This window comes from Anoplophora glabripennis, unplaced genomic scaffold (assembly GCF_000390285.2).
Source record: "Anoplophora glabripennis isolate ALB-LARVAE unplaced genomic scaffold, Agla_2.0 scaffold391, whole genome shotgun sequence".
Taxonomy (NCBI): domain Eukaryota; kingdom Metazoa; phylum Arthropoda; class Insecta; order Coleoptera; family Cerambycidae; genus Anoplophora; species Anoplophora glabripennis.
In genome coordinates, this window is record NW_019416467.1 from 245,844 (window position 1) to 261,169 (window position 15,326).

The window sequence follows — 15,326 nt, forward strand, 5'->3', positions numbered from 1 at the left end:
AAAAAGGACTCTTAGTCTTCATCAGTCTACATCAAACAAACAAAGATATTTCAGAAAATATGATTTTTAATTTCAACACATTCCATGTACCTCGAAAATGAACCGAATTATGATCCGCGATCATCTGAAACTTTTTGCTTAAAATAATTTGTTTTATTACGCACTTATTTCAGAAACACAGTGCAGAGTGTATATCTCTTACCACAATATATAAAGTTTAAAATTCCTTACTAATTATAATGGTTATACATAGAAAGAACGTTTATTGGGTATATTGATATTTTTCTTCCTTAATTTTAAGTTGGGTAGGCCCATATGACTAAATTAAGTTACTCATATGGGTAGGCCACTAATGCAGCGTTTGTGTGGGGTGGATCGTTATCGAGTGATAGAACCGGTTGCCAATAGACGGCGCTGAACGACATCTCGCTGGTACACAGTTACTAAGCTCTGACTTCTGTCAGTCGCTGAGAATGTATCGGTATCGCTTCTCGGCCTCTGGCTAAGATCAAAGTGTAGTATCTGTTCTTATCAGCTTAATATCTGATACGCCCCGCATGCGGGGCCAGTATATTAAACTGATTTTTGGAAATTGACGGGGGTTAGGGGCTTGCTCCACCCCCGTCGCGGGTTGGCCCGGTATTGCAGTACCGCCGGGAACGGCCCACTTTTTACGTAATTAAACAAAATTTTCCTCACATACTGTAGAAGTGTAGAATTGAGAAAAAAAACTGTTTTCGTTCAATTTCGTGATCCGATTCCGATTTTCGACTCATCGTCACCGATAGGTGATAGATCTAAATCGTCTTTCGGAACCGGTTCACGTAGACAGTCTGTATATCATCGAAAACTAAGCATTTGTGGACTCACTTTTATAGGAAAAAAGGTCTTATTTTGACCTCAAAAATATGCTTCTAAATTATTTGTAATGAATTTTGAATCACCCTATGTTTAAGTTTAACTACGAGACACCAACCCTTACTTCCCTTTATTTGGTTTTGTAAACGTATTCAATGTAAACCCTTGACAAGTAAAATAGGTAATAGTTAATGAGGAATCATCTACAAAGCTGATTAAATCGTTAACATATATTAAGAATAGTACAGGTCTAGGTACAGATCCCTGTGGCAATCCTGCATTAAGAGTGAAACAAGTTTATTTAGAATTATTTTATGTCACATATCGGTGTGTGTTGATAAGACAATAATTAACTATTTGAGATTTAAATACCCTTTCAAAAATTTTAGCGAAACAGGGGGTGACAGAAATGATCCAACCAAAAAGGGGTCACCCTGTACGGGGTTCCAACTCTTTCTTTTTTCAGTGGCATTACACCCAATTAAGTACGAATAACCCGTCCAATGTTATACGTTTTCTATACCACTAATTAACATAAACCGAACTTCCAGTTTAACTGGAACGCCTCTGATAGCGGCGTTCACGTGACCGGGCTGTCACATCATATTTTTGTCGTGCCGGTCAGCGAGTAGGTCGAATATGAAATGAAAACTAATAAGTGGTAGCCAACAATATAAATTGGATAAGTTCATGTAGTAGGCAGAGGGGTCGTTGACTCCTGTCAGCTGGTTCTGCGACCGGCAAACGTAATGAGGCACAGAGAGCTGTTGCTACTGCAAATCGGTGAATTTGCCGAAGCGCATACACGTACGGACCGCTAATAGCGCGAAAATGCATCCACTTTTTATACCTTGACAGCTTCCGAAAGTTACGACCTACGAAGAGGAGCAAGTAAGTAATAATGTCAGAAAGCGATGTAGGAATAATATCTGCAATAATTACTGTTACTGTTTTAGAAACAATTTAGATTTTACACTTATGTGATGAAAACAGTAAAACTATAACAATAATTAACTTACGTTACTTGCAGTATACCTACGTTGTAAAATTAGAACTGAAGTATGACTTCACAGTTATAGTTTTTCCGAAGTCAATTGAAGAACCTATAATTTCAAGGTATATACCAGGCTCGGTTGCTAAGCAGCAACTCGGCACTGAAATATTTGAAAAGCTACTGGGCAATAAATCACAGCAGGCGACAAGTGGCTCATAAATTGCCCAGCAGTGCAGTGCTGCAGTGCGGAATTTGGTGTGAATCAGGCAATTTTTATTATTATGGGCACCTTCTATCAATCCTTCATATTACAATTGCGAAAGGGAGAAATAAGAGGGATATTTTGTTTACTAATATTATCACAACATGGCATTTTGGAGACCTTTTGAAACGGAACAAAACAAAATTTACCACCAATATACCAAAATTGTTTGAGGACATAAATAATTAAAATACACTGTTGGCCAAATGAACATATAATAGAAATTTTCTACACATTATATACAAATTATTTACCTTTTACTTTTACTTTTATTTTTTACCTTTAGCAGAAAATTTTTTTAGGGACGCTTATGAAACTCATTAAATTTTATTACCAGACGTTTTTTTTGCATATTCAACTACTTCGGAAGGACTATACAAGTATTGTTACAGGTAAAAATACAGTATAAAATGACTTACAATTTTAATGTAATTTCACATTTTGATTTATTAAACATTTATTTAAATCAATTTAACAACCGTATAGGTTCGAAACTACATATAACAATGTGAATTTAATTTATTTGAAAATTTTAATTGCTCAACTAATCCTGTAAATAGAATGTAATATTGGAAATGGGATAATCATAACGATGTAAAATTACATATATTAAGTACATTAAACTTAACAGAAAAATGTTTACTTATTCACTGTAAAATGAAAATTATATTTCTATGATCATAATTTGGTATGTCATTAACATAAAATTAGATTTACATCAACAGCGCACTGCTTTAATCTGTTTTTAACATATATTTACATAATTCGTATATGATTTTTCACAACATTTTCATTAATGAATTCTCAGCAATAATAATAAATTTCAAATACCTATATGATATATTTCGTTTTCTAAAATAAATTTTGAAGTTTAATTTAATTTGAATTAATTTAGAATTACGTTTGTATAATACATATTTCAATATCTCTAACGTAAAAATAAAATAACAACTAGTATTTTTACCGTTTTCATTTTTACGGAAAATACGGTTACGGAAAATTTACAGAACTTCTGTAAGTATTATTATTATTTCCCACATTTTCATTAGAGATTAATTTCATTAGAATTAATTTGCCTCATGTACCTAATAAATAATTATATTTCAGATATACAGGGTGTCCGTAAATTTCACCGATAACGTTTGACTGCACAGTCACGACGATAAATAAATACGATTTACGAAAAAAAAGTTAAATAAACAATTTTTGATTTTTGAATTACAATCTTCAAAGTTGTCAAAAATAAAACTAATTTAATTAATAACTTCATAACCCTTTTAACGATCGCGTTAAAATTTGGCACATTTATTTGGACTAGTATGGTGTATTATTTCTTAAAGTTTTAGTCAAATCGATATACTGGGTGATAGTTTTCCCCGGTTACCTCTCCCTTTTAACGGTCAAAACTTTTACAGTGGTGGTATTTTTTTAAAACGGGCAGCAACATTGAAAAGGTCGTTTTATTTTAAAAAAATATCGTCACTTGAGAAAATCACCCACAAAAAGCCATTCTTGAGAAAAATGGCAATATTTGCAGATCTGTACGTCAGCATCGTTAAGAAGATAGGGAACCCTTAACTAATAATGCTATGGAAAAAACTACTTTGTGGACTACAGCTCCAACACTGAATTACACCCACAATAGCTAGCTAGTACTGTACAACTGCTAAGATTATTCGTCAGCAGAATCATTAGATGCAGACCAGATTGGACAGTAGGTCTCATCAAAGTAAGTCCTAGAACAACCAACAAACGATCTAGCTACTTGGAGGTTATTTGTCACTCACATTCTAAATAGAGAACATTTAAATAAATGTATATTTTTCAAATGAAGTGTCAGTCAATCCCAAAAATTTAACTGAGAGTTTGAAAGTTTTCTTTAAAAATTTTCTTTAGTTTTAAGTTTGTCATGTTTTATGTTTTATTCTAAAAACATTTAAGAAAAACAACTCTTGGCCTATAGATTATGTTAATGATTTCACAAATAAAAGTTCGTTCACATCTATAATACGACTGCTGACTACAAAAATTGGAGTTAAAAATATAACTTGTTTATATTATTTATTGTCGCTAATTTAAACGTATCATAGATTTGGTCAAATATCCTAAAGATAACCATCACACACAAATATCCCACGCAACAAGCAACGTATGACATTAAATCATAAACAATTATAAAATATAAATGTGTTTTGCCAGAAAACTGGCCCGCTTGAAAGTAATTTATTTTATAGCTTTCATTAATTACATTACTGTTTTGATATATGTTTAATTTAAAAAATGTATGTTATAGTGTGAAAGATTTTTTATGTCGTTGGTAGGCATTCTATAAGAAGATGTCATCTTTTGAGAGTTATTTTCCAAAGTTAATATTGGGTTTCTTTCTTTCTGCGCAGACAGTAAAATCATAGATAATAAAAAAATGTGATTGATTAATTTTCCAACAGAACAAAGAGGTTTTAAGCTGGTACTTCTACATAATAAATGAAAAAAATGCAATCTGCTTGAAGACCCTTTTAAGGAGACAATCAATCTAGTGTGCCGCGGCGCCCTTCCCACTATTTAATTGTGTTGTTTGTTACATAAAAAAACGACAAGAAACTTTCGTTTAATAACAGCATAAAAAAATTTTAATACATTTTAGTCACAGTTTAACAGGTGCGTATAAAAAACTAAGAAGAGATACAATCTGTTGAGAAAAAATTGGAACCTTGACTCAGGTGACTCACGAAGAATTACTTTGAATATCGTTTAGGAAACGGCATGATTAAATGCTGTTTTTTTTTAAATGTTGTGTGACTGAGGCCAGTATAAATCGTAAATGGCGCGTAGAGACTTAATAATTGAGCAGGGAGTTCCTAGAATTGGCGTAATTAATATTAATTTTAATATAACTGATGAATATGGCTATTGGCTTTGGTCAAATTTTATTGATAAATGCAACAACTGTTCTAGTACCTATATAGGTCATGCATATGTGTACCTACTTCCTATAACAAAAGTTCATAAATACTGTGTGGAAGATTAAAGAATAAAAATTAAATTAAGCACATGAAAAATCCAGTATAGAACTGAAACAGTGATTTCCTGATGCATTTAAAGTTAATTATCTTCTTCTATTAAATTTTTAAACATATGTAGGTCAGTCTGTGCTTCTAGTAGAAAGTAATACACATTGTAAAAATATTTATATAAATATATCTATTATAAAAAACGGAAAATAGGAAGGTAAAAGCGAAAACCAAAATAGTACCTTAGCACAATTAATGTAAAAATTCTTTTCCATTTTCGCCCAAACGAAGTTTTACGTTTTAACTTCTACTGAACTTATTATTTTCCTCATAATTACATGATGAAAAGAAACAGATGAAAGTGAAAATCAGCCTCCTAGACTCTATTATTATTATTTTGAGCATATTCAAATACATTGACGTTTTATGTGATACGATGCATTATTTTAAGTATCCCTTTTCCATTTTCTTTATTCCAATGCTTCGAACTCGAACATACCTAGTGTATCTGAGTGGAATAATATAAAGTCAAGCCACATTCCCCATTCCCTGTACGTTCTGTTGGCTCCGAAATTGCCCAGAGTCCTGGGCCGTTTCACGTGGCCACTATAATTTCAGAAACCCCATTTCCGGCCGACAATTTATCGACTTCTCCATAATTTATTCCATCGCTGTAATTTTCTATTGTACAAGACCTGTTCCCGCTTTATTGACACCACCCAGTGGGTTGTACGGACAAAGACTGACGTTAAAATTAATAAGTAGACAGTTCATTCGTTTTTTTTACCAATAATTTCTTTGTGTTCTATGTTTAGGTGTGTAACTGTGGACCAAGTTAATGTAAAGGTTTGTAGATGATGGCTATTAATTAGATACTGGATATGTAAATAATGTTTAAGGCAGGACTGAGGGTATTACAGTCTGCAGAAAACCGAAAATTTTTTCTAGTAACTATCTAAAATACTTTGATAAAAGATTGAAAATTCTTTAGATATGTATACAAGGTGGTATGACAAAGTTACAGACGTTTTTAACTAATGCCTAAACAGAACAAAATTTGTTTTACTCAATATTTATCTAATATTATCGACCAGCAAGGGCAGGTAGATGTGGTGTACACTGATTTTTCGAAGGCATTCGACTGATTTTTCGAAGGCATTCGACAGAGTTAACCATAAGCTATTATTGGTGAAGTTGGGTGAGACATGGTTTTTCTGCGTCTTTTACTAAATTATTCTCTTCTTATTTGTCAAATCGCACTCAATATGTTACATTTAGTAGTTTCAAATCTAATACATATGTGTCTACATCAGGAGTTCCACAAGGCTCCAAGCTAGGCCCATTGTTTTTTTCTATTTTTATCAATGATTTAAGCTCACTCATTACATGTGATAAGTTATTTTCCGCTGATGATTTGAAAATATTTTCGGCTATCGAATCAAAAGATGATTGTGACTGTAAATGAATTTGGAAAAATTAACTCACTGGTGCGTGTCAAATTACCTCAGTCTAAACATCTCCAAGTGCAGGACTGTTATATTCTCACGTAAATTCAATGTAATTGACTATGACTACCGAATTGACTCTGAAATTTTGACACGAGCAGATGAAGTTAAAGATCTGGGAGTAGTTTTCGACAATAAACTTAGTTTTTCCTCACATATTGAGCTGACTCTCATCATTCATGAGGGTGTTGGGTTTTATTTTTAGAATGGGTCAAGAGTTCCGCGACAACATTGTTCTGATTGAACTGCTCGCACCAATATTTTATTGAAATCACCTCTCCATGTTATGTGCAGCAACTATAACTCTGTATGTCATGTATGTGATATTTTCAATAATTGTATCATTGGTGTACTATTACATCATTTTAAAAATAATTGTGACGTACCGTAAGATATGCTACTGTAATTTATACATGTATTTGTTTCATTTTAATATATATTTCAGTATTATTTATTTAGTCTAGTTATTGTATTAATATTTTATNTTTTCCGCTGATGATTTGAAAATATTTTCGGCTATCGAATCAAAAGATGATTGTGACTGTAAATGAATTTGGAAAAATTAACTCACTGGTGCGTGTCAAATTACCTCAATCTAAACATCTCCAAGTGCAGGACTGTTATATTCTCACGTAAATTCAATGTAATTAACTATGACTACCGAAATGACTCTGAAATTTTGACACGAGTAGATGAAGTTAAAGATCTGGGAGTACTTTTCGACAATAAACTTAGTTTTTCCTCACATATTGAGCTGACTGTCTCATCATCCATGAGGAAGTTTGGTTTTATTTTTAGAATTCCAAATTGGAATACTGTTCGTTAGTGTGTAACAAACATAGATGTGGTGTCTATGTATGTTACAATAATATGATTGATAGAATACAAAAAAATGTTTTTAAATTTTTAGCATTTCGCCTTGACAATAGATATCCAGAGAGGGGTTGTGAGTATAATCATCTAACAGATTTGATTTCACTTCATTATTGCATTGAAGAAAGATGTATAGTGTAAAATTTTTATATATGCTACTGCACAATATCGTTAATGCACCGAACCTACTTGCTCAAATTAACTTTCTTGTGACGAGAATTAATAATCGTGGGACATATACGTTTTATAATGAGATTGCTCGCACCAATATTTTATTGAAATCACCTCTCCATGTTATGTACAGCAACTATAACTCTGTATATCATATATTTGATATTTTCAATTGTAGTATTGGTGTATACCTATTTAAATAATTTTAAAAATAATTGTGACGTACCGTAAGATTTGCTACTGTAATTTATACATGTATTTGTTTCTTTCTCATCTATATTTCAGTATTATTTATTTAGTCTAGTTATAGTATTAATATTTTATCTTTATCTGTATTATTTTTAGTTTCTCCTGATTTTTACTTTGTCCTGTTATTGGAAGTATTCTGTTGGACAAATAAATAAATATTATTATTATTAGTATTATCATTAAATATCTCCATTAGCACCTAATTGAAAAAGTTCGATTACTTTTTTAACAGACCTCGTATGATGGTTTTTCGGGTTTTATGTACCTGGTCGCCGCCAGTTCCAAACTTACACTTCTTTAACCTTATCTAAGAATCTTTGACCTGTCCTTTTTGTTCTCAGACGCGGCGAAGCTACTGCAGAATCATCAATGAAGATGCAAAAAGTGAAGAATAACGAAACATGTGCAAGCATTAAAATTAGTATTAGAAATACATTTACAGGCACATATCTTGCCTATTAATTTTAGGTAGTTAATTTCATTTCGTTCACTTCATTACTAAATTCCAACTGACACTTTCTTTCCACTCATTATGATATATGATATATTCCATTCCATTTTTTGCTGTGGATGACACCATTTCAAACAGTTTTTATAATAATATATCAAGATTAATATAATAAATAATTGCTTATTATGTTTAAGTCATTTCTTACAATATTATTTAATTTCTACAAAAGTTGCGATGGCGTACCTAAGAGTGAAAAATTATTAAAGCAATCATTAACAAGAGTTCAAAATAATATGTTTTTCATTATATACCAAAACATAAATATGAAACAAAATTGATAACAATTTCGAATTTGACGTACACCTATTACCCTTGAGGCAAAAAATGTACATCTGATATTCGTCACGCAAATGCCATACAAATTTTTCCTCCAGCATTCGCTTGTAAAAGGAACACCACAATGCCCTAAAACCGTATTCTTGAGAGTACTTTCCCGAGTTAGAAAAATCCTTAAATTCAGCCCATAAAGGCATTCACGTGTCCTTCTGGTAAATGCAAATCATTTTTTACTCCTGCGAGCAACAAAAGTATAGAGAAAGGATTTCTCAGTTTTCCCACATCCATTTCATTTATCGCTGGAAAACGGGCAAGGGTGGCGGGCGACGCACAAGGACGGCGATAACTCTACGGGAGGATTCCAGTCTACATATTTATGGTCTAGTAATTCAAGGAGGACTCTTTCAGAGCTCGTCTCGAGTTCCTATTTGCTCTGGAAGGAGGAATATATGTAAAATCGGTAATAGATACTTTAGAATGGCATTATCGATTATTGAGCCGTAAAAACGTTTTCCACCCTTGTGTCTCCGCAGACGTTTCCATCAAGAAATTTTCGTGTTTTCCAAGTCATTAAAAAAATACTTTATACGATGTAATTTTCTTTATAACCTACCTAGATATTCAGTATACTGACAACAGTAAGTTTTGCACCAATGGATGTCTCTGGTAATTATTGATTAAAATAAGTTTAGATACCATAGTGTGTCTACCGAAACGTTTTAACCCGTACCTTTGCTACAGATTTTTGGCTATGGATGACTACAAGTAAACAAAAAATAGATTGCGTTGTTACCTTGTCTTGTTAAATTAAAAGTCGCGTATTATTGATACAGTAAAGCTTAATTTCATAACTAAGCTCAATAGTTATTAAATTATAGTAATCCCTGACAAATATTCTTATTTAACTCACGGTTATGTCTCTAGTTTGGGTCCCTTTTTATTTCCTTCCACTCTTCTTTGATCCACATGGTATCTTGATTTCCTTTGTACTTATTTGAGCCGCTTGGTATCTCGTATACAGTGGCGGCTTTTGACTTCCATATCAGGGAGGGCGGTAAAATTTGGGTACAAAGTAATAAAAACATCAAATATAATCGGGTAATTAATTCATAAAAAAATAGTTAATACACGTACCTAAACGATTTATACTTACATAGAATACCTTCTGCCAATATTGGTTCTCATAATGGTTTACCATTATTGATACAATTATGAACACAAANAGTACTACCGATACGGCAAACTAATATTTTAAAAATGTTTTAAAATAATTTTTTAAACGTCTTAGAAATCTTTGGAAATATTCAGATTTGATTGAAATAAATAATTTCTAAACATTGCTCAATATTTAAATGTTCTTAATGTTCAATTTAATATATTCACCATGTTTCATTGAATATTATTAAAATGTTTTTCAAACACATTGGAGAGTTTTATTTTGATAAATAAATAAAAAATGTAATACTTTTATGTATAATTATGTATACATATACAAGGGTGCGGCATTAGTTGGTCGAAATACGTTAAGTCCTTTATTATAGAAGATATTAAAAAACTTATTTACAAAAATTGTAGTCATCAACTTAAGACTGCACATTTTAAAGTTATTTTCGTATTTACAGGGTGTTATGTATTACCAGGGTGAACTAAACATACTATTTTCTAAATGGGTCACCCTATATATTATTACAAATTTAGATTAAGCTCATCTCTCCCATGCTTCCAATATAGGGTTTAATTGTTATTCAGGGTATTTCAAAAGTTATGGTCAATTGTATACGAGAATCATTCCCATTTCAGCGTCCTGTCCTGTATACCCTAAACAGAAGAACTTAACTATAATTTTTTGCAGGCATAACTTTTTGATATTGGTACAGTTTTACGAGAAAGTGCTATTTCTTTATTATTGCAACAGTTGAATATAGGGCGAGCTAAAACTCGAGCACATAATTTTCTCAATTTTTTTAAATGAATCACCGTGTATTTTATTTTAAAAACTGAAAATACACTACGTTATTTCATTTTTATAAAGCATTTCNAAAAAACAGATTTTATTCATATTTACAAGTTCAAATGTACATATTTCATGTGAAAAAATTAAAATAACTAATGTCAAACTCGCTCAAAACGCTGTACTCGCTTTCTGTGAGGCCTAATGTACCGTCGAAATGAAATAAGTGAAAGACAATTTGCTTTCTGTATTTCTGAGATGATGTTTATATGAATGTTTTTGCTTATAGTCCAGTCGAATTAGATCATATACCGTGAAAACTTAAATTAAGTTGCTCTTTACAACTAACAAAGTTGGATGTGCAAAACAGCGTTATAAATAAATAGTTCCAGGGTCAGGCACAAGCCGCTCGGGAATTCGCTCTTTTTGCATTCAATAGAGCTTATTTTTACGGTAATTTAAAAAAAAGAAATCGAGCGCCGAGAGCGGCTATCATGAGCAGGTCGTTCATTAACGTTAACTTTTACTGTTGCTAGCGCGTTTATTACATGAACTATTAATGTAAAATTTTATAAAAATAAAAGCTTAATCGTCTCTAAAATCCGAGTTCAATAGTTAATTAACAATTAACGTTATAAAAAAACTATACTGGAAACAAAGAGGCGTAGGTGACTTCATTTTTAAATTGCCTTAAAAATAAGCTCTATTTAATGTAAAAAGAGCGAATTCTCGAGCGGCTTTTGGGTGACCTTGGGACAATTTATAACGCTGTTTTGCACATCCTACTTTGTTAGTTGTAAAGAGCAACTTAATTTCAACTTTTTGAAATTTTTCTTTTTCTATACGTTTCTTTGGATCAAATAGAACCTATATCTACGACATTAACTTCTAACGTTAACTATTAGTAATTAAACAATTAGTTGCATGAAAACGAATGAAATTAATTAACAAGTACCTTTGGCACACATGTTGGTTATTGGATTGGTCGGTTTTTCCATAAATTTCATTCGACTGGACTATTAATTATTATCTTAATATATTTTATACCATGCAATAATGATTATTATTATGCTGCTACTCTTCAAAGTAATTATATTAATACTTACAGAAATCTGTACAATGTATGGTAGTAATTACATTAATGGTAAAAACTTTAAGGTACTTCTATTAATGTCTACATACATCTGTGCATCTTGATTAAATGATGAAAATTTAACATTGTATTAATCAATACTAATAGTGTCTTCAATGTCATTAATTTCAATGATCCCATGTGATAAAATCAACGACCGCGTTGAAAATTAATGTTCACAAGCGAACACTGTAATGGCATTTTTATTAAATTTACGTAACCCTTTTGTTCAGTGAAGCAGCCGTCGGTGGCGGTGTTTTTCCGCTCGGACTTTGCGTGGAGCAGAGATAGGAGTATTATTTTATTTATCTGCCGATTGCCGGTCAACCGTGGGGTTCTGGTCTGGCTGCTCGGCGACAGGCAGTCTAGTTTCTCTCGTGTCCCGTGATCACCTTGGCCTGGGTTTCCCAACGCCCCCTAGCCGCGTCTGTTGCCAGGAATCCTTAATTTATTTCAGATCACATGGATCGGTCAAGTGACTTTTCAGGCGCTTTTAGTTGCGAGATTGAATGGAAATATACTCCGGTCCTCACACCCGAATATTGCGGCAATGCGATAACTCGGTTTTAACAGCAGTTGGAGTTGGGAAAGGGCCAAATTAAGATTTTGTAATTTCTGTCAAATTTTAGTCCGTTACATGTTAATTACTTACATAAAATATAAATGTAAATATTTTTTTAGTTCTATTTTTTAATTTGGTTATGAAGTACTTACTACCGATACGGCAAATTAATATTTTAAAAATGTTTTAAAATAATTTTTTAAACTTCTTAGAAATCTTTGGAAGTAATCAGATTTGATTGAAATAAATAATTTCTAAACATTTCTGAATATTTAAATAAATATGTTCTTAATGTTCAATTATTTAATATATTCACAATGTTTCATTGAATATTATTAAAATGTTTTTCAAACACATGAGAGAGTTTTATTTTGATAAATAAATAAAAAATGTAATCCTTGAATTATGTATACAGGGTGTCCCAGTGTCGGCGTACAAAAATTTACCAGGGGTAGACCAAACCAAAATAAGGTTAAAATTATTATAAAATATTTTTCTGCGATGCACTCTCACTGAGTAACAAGATGTTGTTTAGAAAAAAATAATAACAACTTTCCGCAATAACTCAAAAACCTCTTCAGGGATTTAAGTAATTTTTGCGTGAGTTGTACATCTGTTAAAGGTCATTAAAACTACATGGTGCTTACTTCAATCTGACGCCAGGTCCTCTAGGTTATGTCTTCATAACTTTTGTATATCCTAGTTTTATGTAATTTGATTACGTTTTCCTGAATCTGCAATTGTTTCATAGCTCAAAAATGAACCGTTTTCGAGTAAATTGGGTCTAAATGATCGCCTGCATTAATTCGTAGAAAAATGCATCTAAAGATTTTATTTCTTGTTATCTAGTAGGTACCTGTCATTATCAATAACAAAGTTGTTTACCGTTAAGGTACAGTTTCCCATGTAGCTGCGGCTGCTATTGAATAGTTCATAGAAAACTTGTTTAGTTTCTTCATATTCATTGAGCCGTAGCTAAACAACTTTGTTATTGATAATGAGAGGTACCTACTAGATAACAAGAAATAAAATCTTTAGATGCATTTTTCTACGAACTAATGCAGTCGATACTTTAGACCTAATTTACTAGAAAACGGTTCATTTTTGAGCTATGAAACAAGAGCCCATTTTTTGTTCAAAATCGATTGCAGATTCAGGAAAATGTAATCAAATTATGTAAAACTAGGATATGCAAAAGTTATGAAGACATAATCTTGAGGATAAGTTGGCCTAGGCCACCCCTGGCGTCAGATCAAAATACGCACTATGTAGTTTTAATGACATTTAATAAATGTACATTTCACCCAAAAATGACTTAAATCCCTGAAAGGGTTTTTGAGTTATTGCGGAAAGTTGTGAGAGTACATCACAGAAAAATATTTTATAAGTATTTTAACCTTATTTTGGTCTGGTCCAGCCCCTGGTACGCCGACACTGGGACACCCTGTATACAAGGGTGCGGCATTAGTTGGTCGAAATACGATAAGACCTTTATTATAGAAGATATTAAAAAAAGTTATTTACAAAAATTCTAACCAACTTAAAACTGCACATTTTAAAATTATTTTCGTGTATGCAGGGTGTTACGTATTACCAGGCTGAACCAAACATACTATTTTCTAAATGGGGCACCCTATATATTCTTCCAAATTTAGATTAAGCTCATCTCTCCCATGCTTCCAATATAAGGTTTAGATTATATTATACAGGGTATTTCAAAAGATATGGTCAATTGTATACGAGAATCATTCCCATTTCAGCGTCCTGTATACCCTAAACAAAACAACTTAATAATTTTTTGCATGCGTAACTTTTTTATATTGGTACAGTTTTACGAGGAAGGGCTATTTGTTGATTATTGCAACAGTTGAATACAGGGTGAGCCAAAACTCGAGCACATAATTTTCTCAATTTTTTTAAATAAATTACCCTGTATTTTATTTTAAAATCTGAAAATACACTTTATGTTCTTTCATTTGTATAAGGCATTCCCTATAGCTAAAATCATTAATTTCTGAGATATTTACCATTTAATAACAAAAAAAAGAGTTTTTAAAAAATTCCAATTATAACAAGTTGGCCGTGGGCAAATGACAGTGTGACAGACTTTTATAAAACATTAAAAAATATCCGTTGTTAAGACTAAATTGTTATAATATTAACCAACTTGCTACAATATGAATTTTTTTTAAACTTTATTTTTGTTATTAAATGGTAAATATCTCAGAAATTAATGATTTTAGCTGTAAGGAATGCTTTATAAAAATGAAAGAACATAAAGTGTATTTTCAGTTCTTAAAATAAAATACAGGGTAATTCATATAAATAAAATTGAGAAAATTATGTGCTCGAGTTTTGGCTCGCCCTATATTCAGGATAAAAAGTTAAAAAAAAAACACTCTGTATTTCACACTCTGTATCTTATTACGACCTATGTTCATATGAACTTTTTTGTTCAAATCAAGTTCTCTATCAACCGTTAAAGTTAGTATGTTTAAAAAGGGAACATTCTGTATTTTCGAAACCATTACCGGTTTTTTTTCTTAGAAAAATAGTAAAAAACGTAAAAATTGATTTTTTGTTAAAACCTAAGATATAAAAGATTGTTCCCACTATATTTGTCAATATACAGAGTGTGCCTAAAAGATCTTTACAACGCTCCACCAGATATAGTGCGACCCAAAATAAGTCAGTTTAGCTAAACTTACCTTAGTTCAAAGTTGCTCCGTTTGGGCGGCATACGGGCCTGAAGTTGCAATTTTGAAATCTTTTTTTTTTATAAATTTGGTAAGTTGACACCGCTCTATAGGACAATAAACCCCATATTAAAATTATGAGCAATATCAATCCATTGGCGTAGAACTTGGGTTTTTTTTAGTAATTACACCTTCTATAATTCTATGCCAATTGAAGAAAAGAAATTTAAGTATAAAATTTAGATTAAGTAAATTATTTACTACAAAAAAGGTAC

At 31.7% G+C, this 15,326-nt stretch overlaps 1 non-coding gene across 1 annotated transcript; it reads left to right on the forward strand.

Moving 5' to 3' along the window:
• Positions 1 to 483: 483 nt before the first annotated feature.
• Positions 484 to 673, forward strand: LOC111691564. The gene has a single exon (XR_002762980.1). It is a non-coding gene; the product is annotated as a U2 spliceosomal RNA (small nuclear RNA).
• The last annotated feature ends 14,653 nt before the right edge of the window (positions 674 to 15,326 follow it).